We start from the raw sequence: 20540 nt of genomic DNA on the forward strand, positions 1-20540 counted from the left end.
AACCGGAGAAATATCTTATATGCCACGTACTTCGAGCTTCGGCTTGAGTATATCGGCGTACCTTGATTGGAATCAGATGATCTGAACCATAGAGTTAGGATTAAGATCCTACAAGCTATTTCAAATATTGCATATAGAGTCAGCCTTTAGGGAGTGTTGTGTGCGCATCCTTGTTTGTGCAGCTATGATTGTGTAATTTTTTTCTCCTATATATGTCGAACCTTTTTCTCAAAACCCTGGGTGTATACTATTCAAAAATTTTCTCTATTTTTCAAAAACACCAGGTGTATATTTTTCCTTTATTCTTTTCTCTTTTTGTGTGTCAAAAATTTTCTTAAAAAGCCCTGGAAAGTCTTTTCCTAAGCCCCTTTGTCTTTCAAAAATTTCCAGGAGTTGTGTCTATCCTCTCTCATCAAAAGTCTATCCGTAAGTCCTGCATTCTATCTGACTCTTTTCCTCTTTTTGCCTCAGTATCACTCCGATGGCATCCGAATCTCCCGATGCTATCTTTCCTTGGGATCATGTCTTCTATCAAATAAGGGATGGAACCCCAGATCATCGGGTCATCCAGTCTCGTACCTTCTTCCCTCGGTGGTACTATTCTTGGTTCACCACCTTCTCGCGTATGTTCCCAGAGTACTTGGATGATTGTGGATTGGAGATGGCATCGGCAGTTGGCAAGCGAACCATCAACGGCAGTCTGATTCAAGCTATGGCAGAGCGGTGGAATCCGCTTACCTGCACGTTTTGGTTTCCGTGGGGAGAGATGACTTTGCTAATGGACGAGTTCAGTGATATCATGGGATTGCCAGAACCTGCTGGTCAGCCAGATGATCCGGTCGAGCAGCAATTCTTGATCAATATCAAAGGGGTAGATGTTCGAGAAGCATTGGCCAGAGCTACAGGGAGTAGATCTTGGCCTCTCACAGAGATCAGCGGAAGTCAGTTCATCGACCTGTTCGAACTCTATCACAAATACGGGGCCTACGAAGAAGTCGATACCTCTCGAGCAGCGAAAGAAAGAATTCAGCATGCCATGGTCCTATGCACGGTGGGGCTGGCATTCTTTCAGGATGGTCAGAATTTCATCGATGTCAGAGTCGCCCAACTTTTTCGAAGATGGGGAAGCAAGCAGACCCGTCAGCTTTCAGTATCCATAGCTACTCTAGCCTTTCTCTACAGGGGTCTAGCTCGTTTCGCCCTCGAGGAAACCATCTTGGTAGAAGGATGCACGTATGCCTTGCAGTCGTGGTTCCTGCGACATGTGCCGTCAAAAGCCAGTTCCTTCAGGTACAGCAGTAAGCAGCCAAAGTCAGTCATTCAGTGCCGAGCTTTGATCGAGAAACTACATCAGGAGGAAATCGTTTGGGATTTCTTCGACAGAAGAGAGACCATTCCTCGCTACACCTATGCTCGTGACAAGCGCTACAAACTGCTCGGCCCTTTCTTCTGCGTAGACTATCAGCCAGCGAGATGTCTCAGACAGTTTTCGCAGCGGCAGGTTCGTGCCAACACTCGCTTCCCGACAGGCCGCATGCCAGAGTTCGATCTACGGTCGGATCAGTGGTCTGGAGCATTGGTTGATATTTTGGGATGCTCTTTTTAAAACAATTATTTTCAATAAAACTTTTGGAAAATCGTCAACCAAAAATTTAAAAACCGACTTTCCAAAAAGTGGTAAGTACGGGTCGAATCCACAGGGAACAGGAATTAAACACAATATTTCTATAAAATTCAATTTATTAATAACAAATGTCAACCTACAATTATAAAGTTAATACAACTGCAAATAATCACTAAAAGAAAAGTAATCAAGCAATCAGTCTTCTGCTCCATGCCAAGGGTATTTCTGTCTTTTTGCCACGTAGAGAATCTTCTCACTTGGTCAATAACCCTGGACACTAAATATGCTTTTCAACCTAAAAATGCAGAAAAATACAAAGTTAGTTTTCTATTCTAACAATTAAAACAATAACTAAAACTATTTCTAATTGTACGAAAATTACAAAACAAATGCTATTTATCAAACAAAAATTAAATAAAATACTAAATTAATTCTAAAATTAACCAATTTCACTCTACTAATGCTGTATGATGATGATGATGCAAATCCTAAAATGCAGAAATTATGGAAAACAAGTCTAAATTACCGAAACTACGAAAATTACGAAAGTGCCCCTAACTAGTGTAAAATAGCATTCTGACAGGTTATTGGAAAACCACTGTTTGACAGGGCAAACGAAGTTCGATTTTTCTGAAGTTCTGCAACTGACAGATTAAACAATCTGACAGTTTTTACAGAATTAAAAAACAGTATCTGGAATTCCATATATAAGCGTTTCAAATCTGGGAAAAATCAGGATATCAAAGGTCCTGTAATTTAAAAACCAGAAAAAGCGGTTTTCACAAAATGCTTAAAAATCAGACCAAACCAACTCGGATTGAGCTGAAACTTGGTCTGAAATTAACTAACACGTTGATAAAGTGAATAGAAAAAGAATTTTCTAAAAACTCGGAATTTTTGCACATGAAATCACGACAATGCGATGGGGCAAAAATCTGGTTTTTCTTTCAATACACTATTCACTATATGAATCTATTTTAAACACTATGAACGTAATCTAACTATAATGCAAACTTAAATAATTCTATATGACAGAGTATATGCTGATATTGAATATGATAAAACTAAATGAGATCTAAATAACAAATGATATGCATTTCATGACTTTGCACTGAATGAGCTAATGATGTAAATGTCCCTAAAGTACTAATGCAAGAAAGTAGCTATATGCATAAGACATGCAATACACATAAACTAGATACAACTATGCTAACTAAACTATTAATAGTAAAAAGACATTAACAATCACACATTCAATCAACCAATGATAAAATCTAACCAAAATGATTACATAAATAACTAAACTAACTATTCTAAAGACAATATGACTGAAATCTAAAGGAGAAGAGACCACTAAAGAACCATGGGGTGCAGCCTTTGGAATAGGACTATGGTTGACTCAACTAGGCTCTATCTTAACTTAGCTAGGTTCGGGTTGGCTTGGATGGGCTCGGTTTAGATTTGACTTAGCTAAATGGGTTCGGGTTTGAGTTACCTTAGTCAACTAGGTTTGGTTGACTTAGGTGGACTCGGTTTAGGTTTAGCTAAGGTTGGATTGATTTGGCTATGGTTAGGTCTAGGTCTTGGACTCAAACTAAAGTTAGGTTTTGACTAGACTTGGTTAGGGTTGGTCTTGGACTTGGCTAAGGTTGACTCAACTTGGTTTAACTTAGGTTAGGTTTGACTAGACTAGAGTTGACTCGACCTAGGCTCGGTTTGACTAGGTTAACCTAAACTTAGATTAGGGTTGACTTCACTAAGCTTGACTAGGGTTCAAGGTGACTTTGACACAAGGCGCACCTAACCAAGTCAATCTAATTGACTAGGTTAGATTAGGTTCAATAGGTAGGGTCGGTTGACTCAAACTAAGGTTGGCTTGACTAGACTCAAGTAGGTTGAACTAGGTTTGCCTCGACCTAGGCTCGGTTTGGGTTAGGTCTAGGTCTTGGACTAGGTTGACTGGGGTCGGTTAGAAGGATAGGCACCCAATAAAAAATCAAAGATAATTTTGGAAATGGAGAAGTCCAAAAATCGTCCTTTTTAATGGGGCGTTACAACCTTAAAGAGCTTTTAAATCCCCTTGGGAAACAAGGAGTAATGCTATTTCCAAAACCAAGGTGGGGGAAAGCCTTTAATTGCAATTAATTCCTTTTTGAGAAGCCAAATCGTCCAACCTAGATAATCACACGATTTTAGCTTTCCAACCAAGAATTTAGAGCAATTACTTCTTTCTTGAATTCATACACCTACTTTGGAAATTTAATTGATTTTCAAATTGGCTTTTCAAATCTCAATTTGTAACTCCCTATTAATAGGCACTCAAGAATTAAATCTTTCTTCAAATAGTCCACACGATTTTTGAAACTTATCTTTTTCCAAAAACTTTCCACATTTCAATGCATTAATTGCTTCTCCTTTCAAAAATCAACTCTAAAAATGGCTACACTTTCTAAAAAGTAGTAAATCTACCTAGGGAATAAAAGGAATTAAAGAGAAAAACGATTTCCTAAGAGTTTAATGCTAACCTAATTCTCAAAACCTACTTAATTAACCTCTAAAAATGGCTAGAAAAGAAAGATCTAATACATTGAACCTAGACACCCTCCTAACTCAACTAATGACCATTAAGACTTTCTAAAAATCGACCAAGAGCTCAAGGAGAGCTCTAATGGCTGCCGCCCCACCTAGGGGAAGAAGAAGAACCACACGAAAATAAAAAAAAATAAAATTTGTAAACTAGCAAAAAACAATAAACGAAATAACCACTATTTTGATAAAACTAACTTAGAAAATAATTCAAATGACTCCTAATTACACAAAAGCTAACAAGAACAGCACTATGCTGGAATTAAAAACATGAGAGAAAACAAAAACTTGATTTTTGTAATTTTCTACTATAGACTCAAAACACAAAAACGAAAAATGATTAATACAATTAATTAAACCAATCCTAAAACAATGAAATGACAAACACCAATTTGTACTACTGTTAACATACAAAAACACAGCAAACTCCATGGTGTATCCACATCAACACAAACATTTAACCAAGATACAAAGATCGGCTAGAATATCTCTAGCCGATTTTTTTCTTTTTCAAAAAAAATAAAATCAAAACGAAACACCAACACAACCCACGACTTAGAATAAACTAAAATGAAATTTCCTAATGAGATTTTCAGCAACACAATACAAGACACATGCTGGACAAAACAAAAATATCAAAACAGAAAAATATTTTTGGTAAAAATCAAGAATCAGCTAGAATAAGTCTAGCCGATTTTTGATTTTTTATTTTCAATTAAAATCAAATGCAACCCACACACAAAACCGACTAAGATGAATCAAAATAAACACTTTCTTTATTGGATTTTCTGTAAAACAACACCAAGAACACTTATGACAAACTTGAAGAATCGGCTAGATGAAGATCTAGCCGATTTTTATAAAAAGGATGAAAAAGCAATAAAAACTCGATTCCAACGAATCAACCAAACACATAAACCTAATCTAACGTGCTGGTCTATGCACGAATGCTACTCTAAGGTTGAAACAAAAAGAAAACTAAGAAACATACAGAAAATAACAAAACAAAATCCACACACACAAATCGGTTTTATCTAGAAGAGAAGAAAGAAGAAGACCTACCTTTTGGAAGATCCGACGACCGGAGGGATAAAGAAGAGCGGACCGTGGCTGGAGATGGACGTCCTCTACAGTTTGAGGATGCTGTACTTCACCAAAAACGGCACCTATTGCAGCTGCTACACGTTGGAGATCCACTGACGATGGAATGTGAGCCGATTCACGATCGGAGGGTGTAGAAAGGCGAATGGAGGTAGGGCCGGCTCACCTTGGTGGTGTGTTGCGCACTCCCGCCCAAGGTTAATGGTCTCCACCTCTGCTACACCTGCAAAAATACAGAAAAATGGTGAAAAGACAGCAAGGAATAAGAAAGAAATGAAAAGAAACCAAAGAAAGCTTGAAAATATGCTTGATAATCAAGCATAGATCGGTTTTCAATGGCCAACACGTGGGGAAGATGGAGAGGAAGGAGCTGCTGCTGTAGAGTCACTTTAGGGGGCGTCCAAACACAGCCAAAGACGCCTAGGTCTTCTCTAAAAAGTATATTTATACTTTTTGGAATTTGCAAAAACAATGTTATAAAAAATATATTTTCTAGGCGCCTCTTTCTGGGGGGTTTTCAGAAAAACTTTTTGAAATGGATCTGAATAGGCGTGTGGGTTGGGTTTTGGACTTTTAAAGAGTTGATCCAAGGTCCAATTAACCTAATTGGGTCGGATATGGATCCGATCTACCTCGAAATTCATGCCCAAACACTGAAATAGCCATAACTCTCTCATTTTAACTCCGATTTTTCTGAAATTCGAACCATAGCCCCTTACTATCAAAACACATCTAAACATGGGTTTAAAACCTTAAACTTGATACAAAATGCATGAAAAACTTGTTTACATGATGTGCATTTCATGCATCATCAAATACCCCAATGCTTGAATGTTTGTTAGTCCCTTAACAAACCCTAATCTTGATATGCACTGAAGACAAGAAATGCTAAGCATGAATGCATAATACTTACTCACTTTCGTAGGAATCACGGTTGCATTTAGCGTATGCAACAAGCCCTTTAAACCCCTAGCTTACACTAGTGGACGAGTAAGGTCTCGTGAGGGTTTGCAGAGATGCTACCCACAAACATCAATGAAATACGAGGATGATTTTTCAAAAATATGAGGCTCTTAAGAATGCAGTTGGAACAAATATTTCATGTGATTGACATTCTCAAAACAAGTTTAAAATCTCATGCCGCCACAGTAAAAATTCTTTTTCTTCACTTTTCTAATATTGTAGCTAGTTCATGATTTTTCTCTGAAAGTCAAGTATTCTCATGTTTTACTCATTTATTCTCACTTGTATATTTTCTGCACAGTAATACACATATATGCCTAAGCAATGAAAATTTTCTCCTTCAGCACATCCTTTTCTTTCATTTTCACTCTTTTTTTAACTTTTGATCTCTTGCGCATTCTTCTCATATGAGCACTATTTCGAATAGTCAGTTTTCGTGACCCGTGTAGCGAGCTTTGGGTCAGTGACTCCCAAGTCGGCCGACCTTAGTTCACTAGATACAGAGTATCCCTCGGACTTAATTGCTCGAGTCACTAGACCTTCTATTCTAATAGTTTACTTATAGTCTTCCTCTCGTCCTGTGCACTGTCTCTATCTCTTAGGCTTTCTATGCAGTCCATGTAACAAGCTTTCAAACCAGTGGCTCCCAAACCAGTTGGCTTTGGGGCACCAGGTGTACAACACCCTTCAGATTCTACTTACTCGAACTACAAAGGCCACAGATATCGACTTAGACAAGAAGATGATCTCCTTCGTTATCCTTTTCGTTAAGATACTCAAACACTTCATCTCGTGTCTGAGTTCTACTACTAGGATTCACGAAGACATCAACAACTAAACGTAGCTCTATTCTTTTAAACTCATTTTTCAAACACATCTTTCCATTGCTTATTTCTTTCAGAAAACATACTGTGCATACTTATACTAAAGTGATTCAAAATTTTCAAACAATCAAATACTATCTTTTCTTTGAATTTTCTCATGAATACTACTCTATTTGACTCAGTTCAGAAAATAAAAAATTTTTATGGGGCTTAAAAATTTATAAACTGTTAGATTATGTCAAAAACAATCATATATGCTACACTTTGTTCTCAAATGCCTACTTTGATTACCAGTCATACAAAAAAAATTTAAATTTTTGTGTGCATGCATCTAAACCACCCCCCCATGCTTGAATGACACTGTCCCTAGTGGCATACAAAATAAATAAAAATGTAATGCAAATGCACACTAAAAGACACTAACAAAAATATGGGAGAAAGGATAGATACAACCTGATTTTCTCTGTACTTCTGAAGTTGATTTTCCTCTGATCCTTGAATTCTTTGAAAGCTCTTCTCTGTACCTGGTAATTGATACACTAATTGTTAAGTTCATCCTGCATACATCAAAACACAAATTAGCACATGTGAAATGAAATACTAAATAAATAAAAACTCTGAAATGAAAAAGAAATAATGTACATATGATACATCCCTCTGGTCGAACCCTCATGCCTTTGTGAGATGCACTATCTCACACTCACCATCCTGCAAGGCATCTGAAATGAATGGCTTCAGTCTTTGCTCATTTACCTTGAATGTACCTTGGGTCATAGGATCGAATAGTGTCACTGCTCCATGGGGAAATACTTCTTTCACAATGTACGGACCTGTCCATCTCGATCTTAACTTCCCTGGGAATAAATGTAAACGAGAATTGTATAGCCACACTTTCTGATCTGGCTCAAACACTTTTCTGACAATATGCTTATCATGAAATGCTTTTGTGCGAGCTTTGTATAATTTGGCATTCTCATATGCATCATTCCTGAGTTCTTCTAATTCTGAGAGCTGCAGTGCTCTCTTTGCCAGCCTGGGTGAGGTCAAAATTCAATTTCTTGATAGCCCAGTACGCTCTATGCTCTAACTCGACAGGAAGATGGCATGCTTTCCCGAATACAAGGCGATACGGGGACATGCCAATGGGAGTCTTAAATGCAGTTCTATATGCCCAAAGTGCATCATCTAAGCGCTGGGACCAATCCTTGCGGTCCGGACGAACTGTCTTTTCTAAAATTCGCTTAATCTCCCTATTGGACACTTCAACCTGTCCACTAGTCTGCGGATGATATGGAGTGGTGAATCTATGATTGACAGAATATCTTCTCAACAGAGAAGCTATCTGTATATTCCTAAAATGCTTGCCACCATCGCTAATCATCGCACGTGGCAACCCAAAACGACTGAAAATGTTGTGCTTAATGAACTTAAGCACTACTCTATGATGATTGGTCTTGGTTGCCACAGCCTCGACCCACTTGGACACATAATCAACCGCCACCAGAATTTATAAATTTCTGAATGAAGGCGGAAATGGTCCCATGAAATCAATGCCCCAAACATCAAAAATCTCGACTATCAAAATCGGAAGCAAGGGCATCATGTCCCTCTTGGACATGTTCCCAATCTGCTGACATCGCAGGCATCGCCTACAGAACTCATGAGCATCCCTGTGGATTGTGGGCCAATAAAATCCTGACTGCAAAACCTTTGCAGCCGTTTTCCTACTGCTAAAATGCCCTCCACAGGCTAATGAATGGGAAAAATTCAAAATGGACTGGTACTCCTCCTCCGGAACACATCTCCTAATAATCTGGTCTGCATAGTATTTGAACAACTCTGGTTCATCCCAATAATAGTGCCTCACCTGAGATAAGAATCTCTCACGCTCATTCTTGTTCCAATGCTCAGGTATCTGCCTCGAAACCAGATAGTTCACAATATCTGCAAACCAGGGTAACTGCGATGTACTAACTGACATGATCTGCTCGTCGGAGAAAGAATCGCTGATCGGCTTCTGATCCTGCGTGGTCTCCACGATCAGTCGGGAAAGATGGTCTGCTACTACATTCTCACTTCCCTTCTTATCTCGAATCTCGAGATCAAACTCCTGTAGTAGTAGGACCCAACGAATCAATCTCGGTTTGGTGTCTTTCTTATTCAACAAATATTTCAATGCAGAATGGTCAGAATAGACAACCACCTTCGAACCGAGTAAATAGGACCTAAATTTATCCAATGCGAAAACTACCGCAAGTAGTTCCTTCTCTGTCGTAGTATAATTCATCTGGGCATCAGACAAAGTTCTACTCGCATAATAGATCACATAGGGTTTCCTATCAATGCGTTGTCCTAAAATAGCCCCCATAGCGTAATCAGATGCATCGCACATAATCTCAAATGGGAGAGTCCAATCTGGAGGTCTCAAAATAGGTGCAGTAATCAAGGCCTCTTTGAGAATCTCAAAGGCCTTCATACAATCCCCACCAAAAACAAAGGGCTGGTCTTTCTCCAATAACGTGCAAAGCGGTCGAGAGATTTTGCTGAAATCTTTTATGAACCGCCTGTAAAAACCCGCATGCCCTAAAAATGATCGAATCTGCCTCACAGAGGTGGGTGGAGTCAAACGGGAAATGGATTCCACCTTCGCTCTGTCAACCTCAATACCACGCTTGGACACAATGTGTCCTAGCACAATCCCCTCCTGGACCATAAAATGGCTCTTTTCCCAACTCAGGACGAGATTGGTCTCCGCACACCTACTCAGTACTCGAGCAAGTTTTTGGAGGCAATCTTCAAAAGAAGAGCCATACACTGAAAAGTCGTCCATAAAAACTTCCATCACATCATCAATCATGTCTGAGAAGATAGCAAGCATGCACCTCTGAAAAGTAGCCGGGGCATTACAGAGCCCGAACGGCATACGTCTAAACGCGAAGGTGCCATAAGGACATGTAAACGTGGTCTTCTCCTGGTCGTCAGGATGGACAACTACTTGATTATATCCTGAATATCCATCTAGAAAGCAGTAGTAGCTCTGCCCTGCGAGTCTCTCTAAGATCTGATCAATGAATGGCAATGGGAAATGATCTTTCCTAGTTGCCATATTCAGTTTCCTATAATCGATGCAGACTCGCCATCCTGTAGTGGTCCTCATCGGAATTCGTTCACCCTTCTCGTTCTCAACAACAGTGAGTCCTGACTTCTTCGACACAACCTGAATCGGACTGACCCACTGACTATCAGAAATAGGGTAAATGATTCCGGCATCCAACCATTTCACCACCTCTTTCTTCACCACTTCCTTCATGTTGGGATTTAGCCTTCTCTGCATATCCCTAAATGGCTTGACTTCCTCATTACAATGGATTCTATGCATGCAGAATGAAGGATCAATGCCCTTCAGATCAGCAACTCCCCAGCCAATCGCTGCCTTGTGCTCTCGAAGAATAGTCAGCAATCTCTGTTCCTGCTCCTCAGTGAGCAAGGATGAGATGATCACAGGCAGAGTCTCATCATCTCCGAGGTATGCATACTTGAGTGAATCCGGTAAGGGTTTCAACTCAAGTTTCGGAGGCGACTCGATCGACGATTTGGCGGGGGTCTCCGCAAGTGGTGGAAGAGGCTCCCTGACAGCTCCCCAAGGTGGTCTCTCTGACGACACTCTAGACACATCTACACTATCTACACCGCTATTCTTCTCTATATGGTACAAATCTAAAGAATCCTCAGTAATGTACAACTCTGGCTGCTCCTCCACTAACTCCTGTGCAATGTCTACATGAAAGCAGTCCATGTCTCCTACTGGTCCCATTGCGGCATTGAAAATATTCAGCTTGACCTTTCGATTGCCGAATGAGAGGTCCATGGCTCCGGTCCTACAGTTGATGCACGCATTGGCAGTCGCCAAGAATGGTCTGCCTAAAATAATCAGAGTCTCGTGCTGGCTGTCTACTCCTTCCATATCAAGAATAATGAAATCGACTGGAAAATAAAAGTCATCCACCTTAACTAGCACGTCCTCCAAGACACCTCTCGGTACCTTGACAGAAAGATCTGCCAGCTGCAGTGTAATCGGAGTCGATCTCATCTCTCCTAGCCCGAAAGAATCAAAGAAATATACAGGCAGAATGTTCACGCTTGCTCCAAGATCAAGCAATGCGCGTTCTATCCGGATGTTCCCTATAGTACAAGCAATGATAGGGGCTCCAGGGTCCTTGAGCTTTGGTGGTGTCTGATGCTGAAGTACTGAACTCACCTGCTCAGTCAGATGGACCCTGTTAGGAACTCGCTCTCTAGATTTACGCTTCTGCGTACATAGTTCCTTCAGGAATTTGGCATATGCCGGCACCTGCTGAATAGCATCGAGCAAAGGTAGGTTGATCTGTACATGCTTGAAGATGTCAAGCATGTCCTGGATCTTCGCACCTTGCTTCCCTCTATAACCAGGACACTCTAATGCTTTGGGATAGGGTGGTGGGGGAATATACTCTGCTGGTTCCTCCTCTTTGTGAGAAGGCTCATCACTCCTATCCTTCTTCTTCTTCTCTGAGGATAAAGATGATGAAGGTGATGATGGGGATGGGGATGATGATTGAGCCGACGTAGGTGAAACAATGGTCTCTGGCTCCTCTATCCTCTCTCTACTCTCTCGCTCTCTGCTCTCGACGTGATACTCACGTCCACTCCTCAAGGCCATAACTGATTTAGCCTGCTGCTGTGTCTCAGTATGAAATAGGCCTCCAGTCATCTGGTCCTTACCCTTCGGGTTCATGACAGCCTGACTCGGCAATGTACCCTCGGGTCTCCTACTAATAGCCTCAGCTAACTGTCCCATTTGCGACTCTAACTTCGCAATGGACTGCGTATGCGAGCTCAAAATCTGGCTACACTTCTCGAAGGCGTTCTGATTAGAGGTTTTCACCTCTTGGAATGCCTAGAAAAGTCTCTCCTCAAAAGATGTCTGCGGGGCAGACTCCTGCTGAATCGGGGGAGTAACAGAAGAAGAAGAAGACTGAGCATAGTTCGGTCTTTGAAATGACTGAGTAAAAGATGGCTGCCGAACTGGCTGAGAGGATGTAGGCATCTGCATGGAAGAATGTGGATTCTTCCATGAAAAATTGGGATGGTTACGCCAACCTGGATTGTATGTCGATGAAAATGGGTTATTCGGCGGTCTGACATAACCTTGAGCTGCCTGAACTTGTTCTTGAACAAATTCAGGGTACTGAGCTGCCGAAGGGCACTCAGTGATCTCGTGTGCCGGACTGGCACAAAGAGTACACACCTGCTGTGTAGTGGATGGTCCTGAGAGAAGCTGGTCCAGCTTCTGAGCAATCATGTCTACCTTGCACTGTAGTGCAGTAGATGGACCAACTTCAAGAACACCAGCTTTCTTCTGAATGCTGGGTGTGGCTCTATCAGATTGAGAGCTCGAAGCATGGTGGAGTGAATTCTCGGCCAATGTATCAAATAGCCTCCATGCTTCGTCCTCGCTCTTCAACATGAATGTCCCTCCGCATGAAGAGTCGATCATCTGACGATTCTTGTCAGACAATCCATCATAGAAGCTCTGCACCAGTTGCCATTTTGGCACCTGATGATGGGGACATTTCCTGAGGAGATCCTTCATTCTCTCCCAGGTCTCATGAAAGTGCTCACCATCTAGCTCTGAGAAGCTAGTGATGGCTCTACGATATTGGTTCGTACGACCAATGGGAAAATATTTCCGAAGAAACTCCTGTTGCAATTGATCCCATGACTCTATTTCTACAGAATCTAAGGACTTTAGCCAATACTTGGCTTTGTCCTTCAATGAAAAGGGGAATAGAGTCAACCTTAAAGCATCATCATCGAAATTCTGTATCTTAACAGTAGAACAGATTTCGAGAAATTCATCTAAATGTCGGTAGGGATCCTCATGACTAAGGCCATAAAAGGATGGAAGCATCTGAATAATGCTGGCCTTAATCTCATAATGAGGCGCTCCTACATCGGGTCTCCGAATGCAGGATGCCTGAACATAGTCTGTGGGAATGAAGTATTCCCGCAGAGGGCGTGAAAGAACTGGGGGTGGAGGTGGAGGATCCATGTCAGACATTGTTGCCGAACTTCGATGAGAATGTAAAATTCTCTCTGGGTTGTCAACAAATGGGTGTAATGGGGTTCCTAGACCTCGTCGACCCTGCATACACTGGTACTAAGACCAGATGTAAGCGAACGACCTAACTCTAAGAAATATAAACTAACACAAATACTAAAATGTAAATAAACAAATAACAGTAACTAAAAACAAACAGATATGCTATATAGCTATGTTAGAATTCTATACTAAATGATTAAGTAACAAAGTAAACTATTCTAAAATTCTAAAACAAATAAATACAGGAAATCACAAACTATGTTTTTCTAAAACCCACCTGTCTAATCGCTCCTTGCAGAATGAATTTTAAGTGAATCCTAGAAAGAACAGAACGTGAATCCTATATTTACTAACTATGTTAATCCTATATTCACTTACTAATCCTACTAACTAAAAATAAAACGACTAATTAACTAACTAAAACCATTAATAAATCAAACTCTAAGAAATAAAGTAATTAATTCGCCGTTCCCCGACAATGGCGCCAAAATTTGGTTGATATTTTGGGATGCTCTTTTTAAAACAATTATTTTCAATAAAACTTTTGGAAAATCGTCAACCAAAAATTTAAAAACCGACTTTCCACAAAGTGGTAAGTACGGGTCGAATCCACAGAGAACAGGAATTAAACACAATATTTCTATAAAATTCAATTTATTAATAACAAATGTCAACCTACAATTATAAAGTTAATACAACTGCAAATAATCACTAAAAGAAAAGTAATCAAGCAATCCGTCTTCTGCTCCACGCCAAGGGTATTTCTATCTTTTTGCCACGTAGAGAATCTTCTCACTTGGTCAATAACCCTGGACACTAAATATGCTTTTCAACCTAAAAATGCAGAAAAATACAAAGTTAGTTTTCTATTCTAACAATTAAAACAATAACTAAAACTATTTCTAATTGTACGAAAATTACAAAACAAATGCTATTTATCAAACAAAAATTAAATAAAATACTAAATTAATTCTAAAATTAACCAATTTCACTCTACTAATGCTGTATGATGATGATGATGCAAATCCTAAAATGCAGAAATTATGGAAAACAAGTCTAAATTACCGAAACTACGAAAATTACGAAAGTGCCCCTAACTAGTGTAAAATAGCATTCTGACAGGTTATTGGAAAACCACTGTTTGACAGGGCAAACGAAGTTCGATTTTTCTGAAGTTCTGCAACTGACAGATTAAACAATCTGACAGTTTTTACAGAATTAAAAAACAGTATCTGGAATTCCATATATAAGCGTTTCAAATCTGGGAAAAATCAGGATATCAAAGGTCCTGTAATTTAAAAACCAGAAAAAGCGGTTTTCACAAAACGCTTAAAAATCAGACCAAACCAACTCGGATTGAGCTGAAATTTGGTCTGCAGTTAACTAACACGTTGATAAAGTGAATAGAAAAAGAATTTTCTAAAAACTCGGAATTTTTGCACATGAAATCATGACAATGCGATGGGGCAAAAATCTGGTTTTTCTTTCAATACACTATTCACTATATGAATCTATTTTAAACACTATGAACGTAATCTAACTATAATGCAGACTTAAATAATTCTATATGACAGAGTAAATGCTGATATTGAATATGATAAAACTAAATGAGATCTAAATAACAAATGATATGCATTTCATGACTTTGCACTGAATGAGCTAATGATGTAAATGTCCCTAAAGTACTAATGCAAGAAAGTAGCTATATGCATAAGACATGCAATACACATAAACTAGATACAACTATGCTAACTAAACTATTAATAGTAAAAAGACATTAACAATCACACATTCAATCAACCAATGATAAAATCTAACTAAAATGATTACATAAATAACTAAACTAACTATTCTAAAGACAATATGACTGAAATCTAAAGGAGAAGAGACCACTAAAGAACCATGCGGTGCAGCCTTTGGAATAGGACTATGGTTGACTCAACTAGGCTCTATCTTAACTTAGCCAGGTTCGGGTTGGCTTGGATGGGCTCGGTTTAGATTTGACTTAGCTAAATGGGTTCGGGTTTGAGTTACCTTAGTCAACTAGGTTCGGTTGACTTAGGTGGACTCGGTTTAGGTTTAGCTAAGGTTGGATTGATTTGGCTATGGTTAGGTCTAGGTCTTGGACTTGAACTAAAGTTAGGTTTTGACTTTGACTAGACTTGGTTAGGGTTGGTCTTGGACTTGGCTAAGGTTGACTCAACTTGGTTTAACTTAGGTTAGGTTTGACTAGACTAGAGTTGACTCGACCTAGGCTCGGTTTGACTAGGTTAACCTAAACTTAGATTAGGGTTGACTTCACAAAGCTTGACTAGGGTTCAAGTTGACTTTGACACAAGGCGCACCTAACCAAGTCAATCTAATTGACTAGGTTAGATTAGGTTCAATAGGTAGGGTCGGTTGACTCAAACTAAGGTTGGCTTGACTAGACTCAAGTAGGTTGAACTAGGTTTGCCTCGACCTAGGCTCGGTTTGGGTTAGGTCTAGGTCTTGGACTAGGTTGACTGGGGTCGGTTAGAAGGATAGGCACCCAATAAAAAATCAAAGATAATTTTGGAAATGGAGAAGTCCAAAAATCGTCCTTTTTAATGCGGAGTTACAACCTTAAAGAGCTTTTAAATCCCCTTGGGAAACAAGGAGTAATGTTATTTCCAAAACCAAGGTGAGGGAAAGCCTTTAATTGCAATTAATTCCTTTTTGAGAAGCCAAATCGTCCAACCTAGATAATCACACGATTTTAGCTTTCCAACCAAGAATTTAGAGCAATTACTTCTTTCTTGAATTCATACACCTACTTTGGAAATTTAATTGATTTTCAAATTGGCTTTTGAAATCTCAATTTGTAACTCCCTATTAATAGGCACTCAAGAATTAAATCTTTCTTCAAATAGTCCACACGATTTTTGAAACTTATCTTTTTCCAAAAACTTTCCACATTTCAATGCATTAATTGCTTCTCCTCTCAAAAATCGTCAACTCAAAAAATGGCTACACTTTCTAAAAAGTAGTAAATCTACCTAGGGAATAAAAGGAATTAAAGAGAAAAACGATTTCCTAAGAGTTTAATGCTAACCTAATTCTCAAAACCTACTTAATTAACCTCTAAAAACGGCTAGAAAAGAAAGATCTAATACATTGAACCTAGACACCCTCCTAACTCAACTAATGACCATTAAGACTTTCTAAAAATCGACCAAGAGCTCAAGGAGAGCTCTAATGGCTGCCGCCCCACCAAGGGGAAGAAGAAGAACCACACGAAAATAAAAAAAAATAAAATTTGTAAACTAGCAAAAAACAATAAACGAAATAACCACTATTTTGATAAAACTAACTTAGAAAATAATTCAAATGACTCCTAATTACACAAAAGCTAACAAGAACAGCACTATGCTGGAATTAAAAACATGAGAGAAAACAAAAACTTGATTTTTGTAATTTTCTACTATAGACTCAAAACACAAAAACGAAAAATGATTAATACAATTAATTAAACCAATCCTAAAACAATGAAATGACAAACACCAATTTGTACTACTGTTAACATACAAAAACACAGCAAACTCCACGGTGTATCCACATCAACACAAACATTTAACCAAGATACAAAGATCGGCTAGAATATCTCTAGCCGATTTTTTTCTTTTTCAAAAAAAATAAAATCAAAACGAAACACCAACACAACCCACGACTTAGAATAAACTAAAATGAAATTTCCTAATGAGATTTTCAGCAACACAATACAAGACACATGCTGGACAAAACAAAAATATCAAAATAGAAAAATATTTTTGGTAAAAATCAAGAATCGGCTAGAATAAGTCTAGCCGATTTTTGAATTTTTATTTTCAATTAAAATCAAATGCAACCCACACACAAAACCGACTAAGATGAATCAAAATAAACACTTTCTCTATTGGATTTTCTATAAAACAACACCAAGAACACTTATGACAAACTTGAAGAATCGGCTAGATGAAGATCTAGCCGATTTTTATAAAAAGGATGAAAAAGCAATAAAAACTCAATTCCAACGAATCAACCAAACACATAAACCTAATCTAACGTGCTGGTCTATGCACGAATGCTACTCTAAGGTTGAAACAAAAAGAAAACTAAGAAACATACAGAAAATAACAAAACAAAATCTACACACACAAATCGGTTTTATCTAGAAGAGAAGAAAGAAGAAGACCTACCTTTTGGAAGATCCGAGGACCGGGGGGATGAAGAAGAGCGGACCGTGGCTGGAGATGGACGTCCTCTACAGTTCGAGGATGCTGTACTTCACCAAAAATGGCACCTATTGCAGCTGCTACACGTTGGAGATCCACCGACGATGGAATGTGAGCCGATTCGCGATCGGAGGGTGTAGAAAGCCGGATGGAGGTAGGGCCGGCTCACCTTGGTGGTGTGTTGCGCACTCCCGCCCAAGGTTAATGGTCTCCACCTCTGCTACACCTGCAAAAATACAGAAAAATGGTGAAAAGACAGCAAGGAATAAGAAAGAAATGAAAAGAAACCAAAGAAAGCTTGAAAATATGCTTGATAATCAAGCATAGATCTGTCTTCAATGGCCAACACGTGGGGAAGATGGAGAGGAAGGAGCTGCTGCTGTACAGTCACTGTAGGGGGCGTCCAAACACAGCCAAAGACGCCTAGGGCTTCTCTAAAAAGTATATTTATACTTTTTGGAATTTGCAAAAACAATGTTATAAAAAATATATTTTCTAGGCGCCTCTTTCTCGGGGGTTTTCAGAAAAACTTTTTGAAATGGATCTGGATAGGCGTGTGGGTTGGGTTTTGGACTTTTAAAGAGTTGATCCAAGGTCCAATTAACCTAATTGGGTCGGATATGGATCCGATCTACCTCGAAATCCATGCCCAAACACTCAAATAGCCATAACTCTCTCATTTTAACTCCGATTTTTCTGAAATTCGAACCATAGCCCCTTACTATCAAAACACATCTAAACATGGGTTTAAAACCTTAAACTTGATACAAAATGCATGAAAAACTTGTTTACATGATGTGCATTTCATGCATCATCAAGCATACCACGTCGCCAAATACACTTGGGACTCCTTTATTCCTTTGTCTATATTTCTTGGTCCTAATGTATCATCAGAGTATCGAGAATGGTGGCAAACTGTCTGCCCACCTTCTCTTTGTATTTAATTTTTGTCATCAATGAAAATGCAAGCTTTTATTCTGATAAAAAGCTTTTGTGGCCAAAAATCTTATTTTGTTTCATATAGTTACGAATTCATCCCCAGTGATGAGACCCATTTGTTTGTATACTCTTTCTTCGATTATTTTCTCGTCATGCTAGACGACCTCACCTAGGTCATAAGGCGCATTTTGTTGCCACAAAAGGTGACACAATCATTGCAAAAATTTTGTGGTAACCCAATCCCTGGTGATGGGATAACTTATCTAAATTGTCTATCAATTTCTTCTTTCATGTCTTTTCCTAAAAAAAATCGCATTTTCAAAAATTTCCTTCAAACCCTAATCATTCTTTTCACCTTCACAGGAAATCACTGGCATTGGCAAAATGGTTGTAACAAGGGCAGGAAAAGAAACAGTTCCTCAACACAGCGACAGTGAGGCCGGAGGGATGGATTCCTCCAAATCAGTCAGAGGACAGAATCAGAATCAGGCAGGTGATATAGATCCAGCCATGTATAATCTGTTCAAAAGAATGATGACTAAAATGATGTCCGAGCAGGCCGAGGCCAGTCAGAAAGAAGTTGCTCCAAAAAGCAAGCCAAAGAAAAAGGCTGTAAAGAAACCAGTCAGGATTGTTAGAAAGAAAATACAGCCCGACACCACTTCTGAAGAAACAGAATCAGCTGAAGAATCGGAAGAGGAAGAGCAATATGTTTATTATCAGAATCCTCCACCGCAGTTGGTAAAAGCCACTGTAGAACCCGAATCGATAAACAAGCCCGTTCCGGCTAATGACCCAATGCAAGAGCAAATGAAAGAAATGAATCGGGCCATCAAGGATATTCAGGCTAAAAGCAAGGGCAAGCGGACCTACTCCGGTGAAGATTTTTACCACGGCCTGGACGGGGATGACAATCTCGAGAATCTCCCTCGGAAGTTCCTTAAATTCGATGGAACCAGCAACCCCAAGGCTCATTTGGCCACCTTTTATGCCGAATGCGGCCGTTTCAGGAAAGACAATCGGGCGTTATTCATATGCTTTCCTCGCAGCTTAGAAGGGGTAGCAACCAGGTGGTATGCAGACCACATTAATCCTATCGAACTACGAGAGTTCGATAAGGTCGTGAACTTGTTCCTTGAGTGCTTCATGTTTAATGTCGAAGCCTCACCAACCCTCAATCATCTGTACAATTTAAAACAGATAGAGAATGAGAAAGCCAGCGAATTTATCCACAGGTGGAGAAGCACCTGTAACAGAATGAAAGTTCCCATCCCAGAGGAGCATGCCCTGCAGATTATTCTAAATAATTTTGCCCAGCCTCTGAGGAACCTCATTTCTACATCGCCTGCTAAGTCATTCATCAAACTAATTGAGAAGGCCGAGTGGCTCGAGACCGACCTAGATAATGGCCTGTATGATGGTTACCCTTTCGTGCGAGGAAACCCTGAGCAGAAGAAAAAGGCTCATGCTGCTTATTCCACAGATTTTTCAGACAAGAGCGGTAGCTCTGGCAAAAAGAAAAGCAAGAAGAATCGCAGCAAAAACGCAGGGCACCCCAAGGACGAAAGAGCAAACTCTACAGCCCAGAAGGGAAAATTTGTTAAGCCACAGCCCGTCCAACCAGTGCCCCAGCCAGAAGTGAAGCAGCCAGAAAAGCCGAAGCACGAAAGTTGGAGTTATGATCGGGAGTTCTCAGCTTTAGAGCAGTCCCGCGAAGACATCTTAGAATATATGATGTCGAAAGGAATGATCAAGCTCCCCAAGGTGGCAGACCCTCCCGTCGCTATGGGTAAATGGACTGACAAGTTCTGCAAGTTTCACCGGACTGTGGGACATGACACCGAGCATTGCTTTGTCCTCAAGAACATCATTCAGGATTGTATTGACAAGAACATGCTGATTGAGGACGAGGATGAGCAACAGCCAGAAGTCTTGTCCAAACCTTTTCCTAAACATTTAGCTTCAGTCGTTACAGAGCAAACATTCTCTCTGCAAGGCAGTATCCAACCATGTTCTAAGCAGGACATTCAGGATCAGCATCAAGTCCTAGTCCTTCGCCAAGCACAATCTTCCGCCAAGAGGGCGGATGACACTACTTTTTTTAGTAAATCAACAAAAGCAGCGACAGA

This window comes from Nuphar pumila, chromosome 6, assembly GCF_984573655.1.
Source record: "Nuphar pumila chromosome 6, dmNupPumi1.hap1.1, whole genome shotgun sequence".
NCBI lineage: Eukaryota > Viridiplantae > Streptophyta > Magnoliopsida > Nymphaeales > Nymphaeaceae > Nuphar > Nuphar pumila.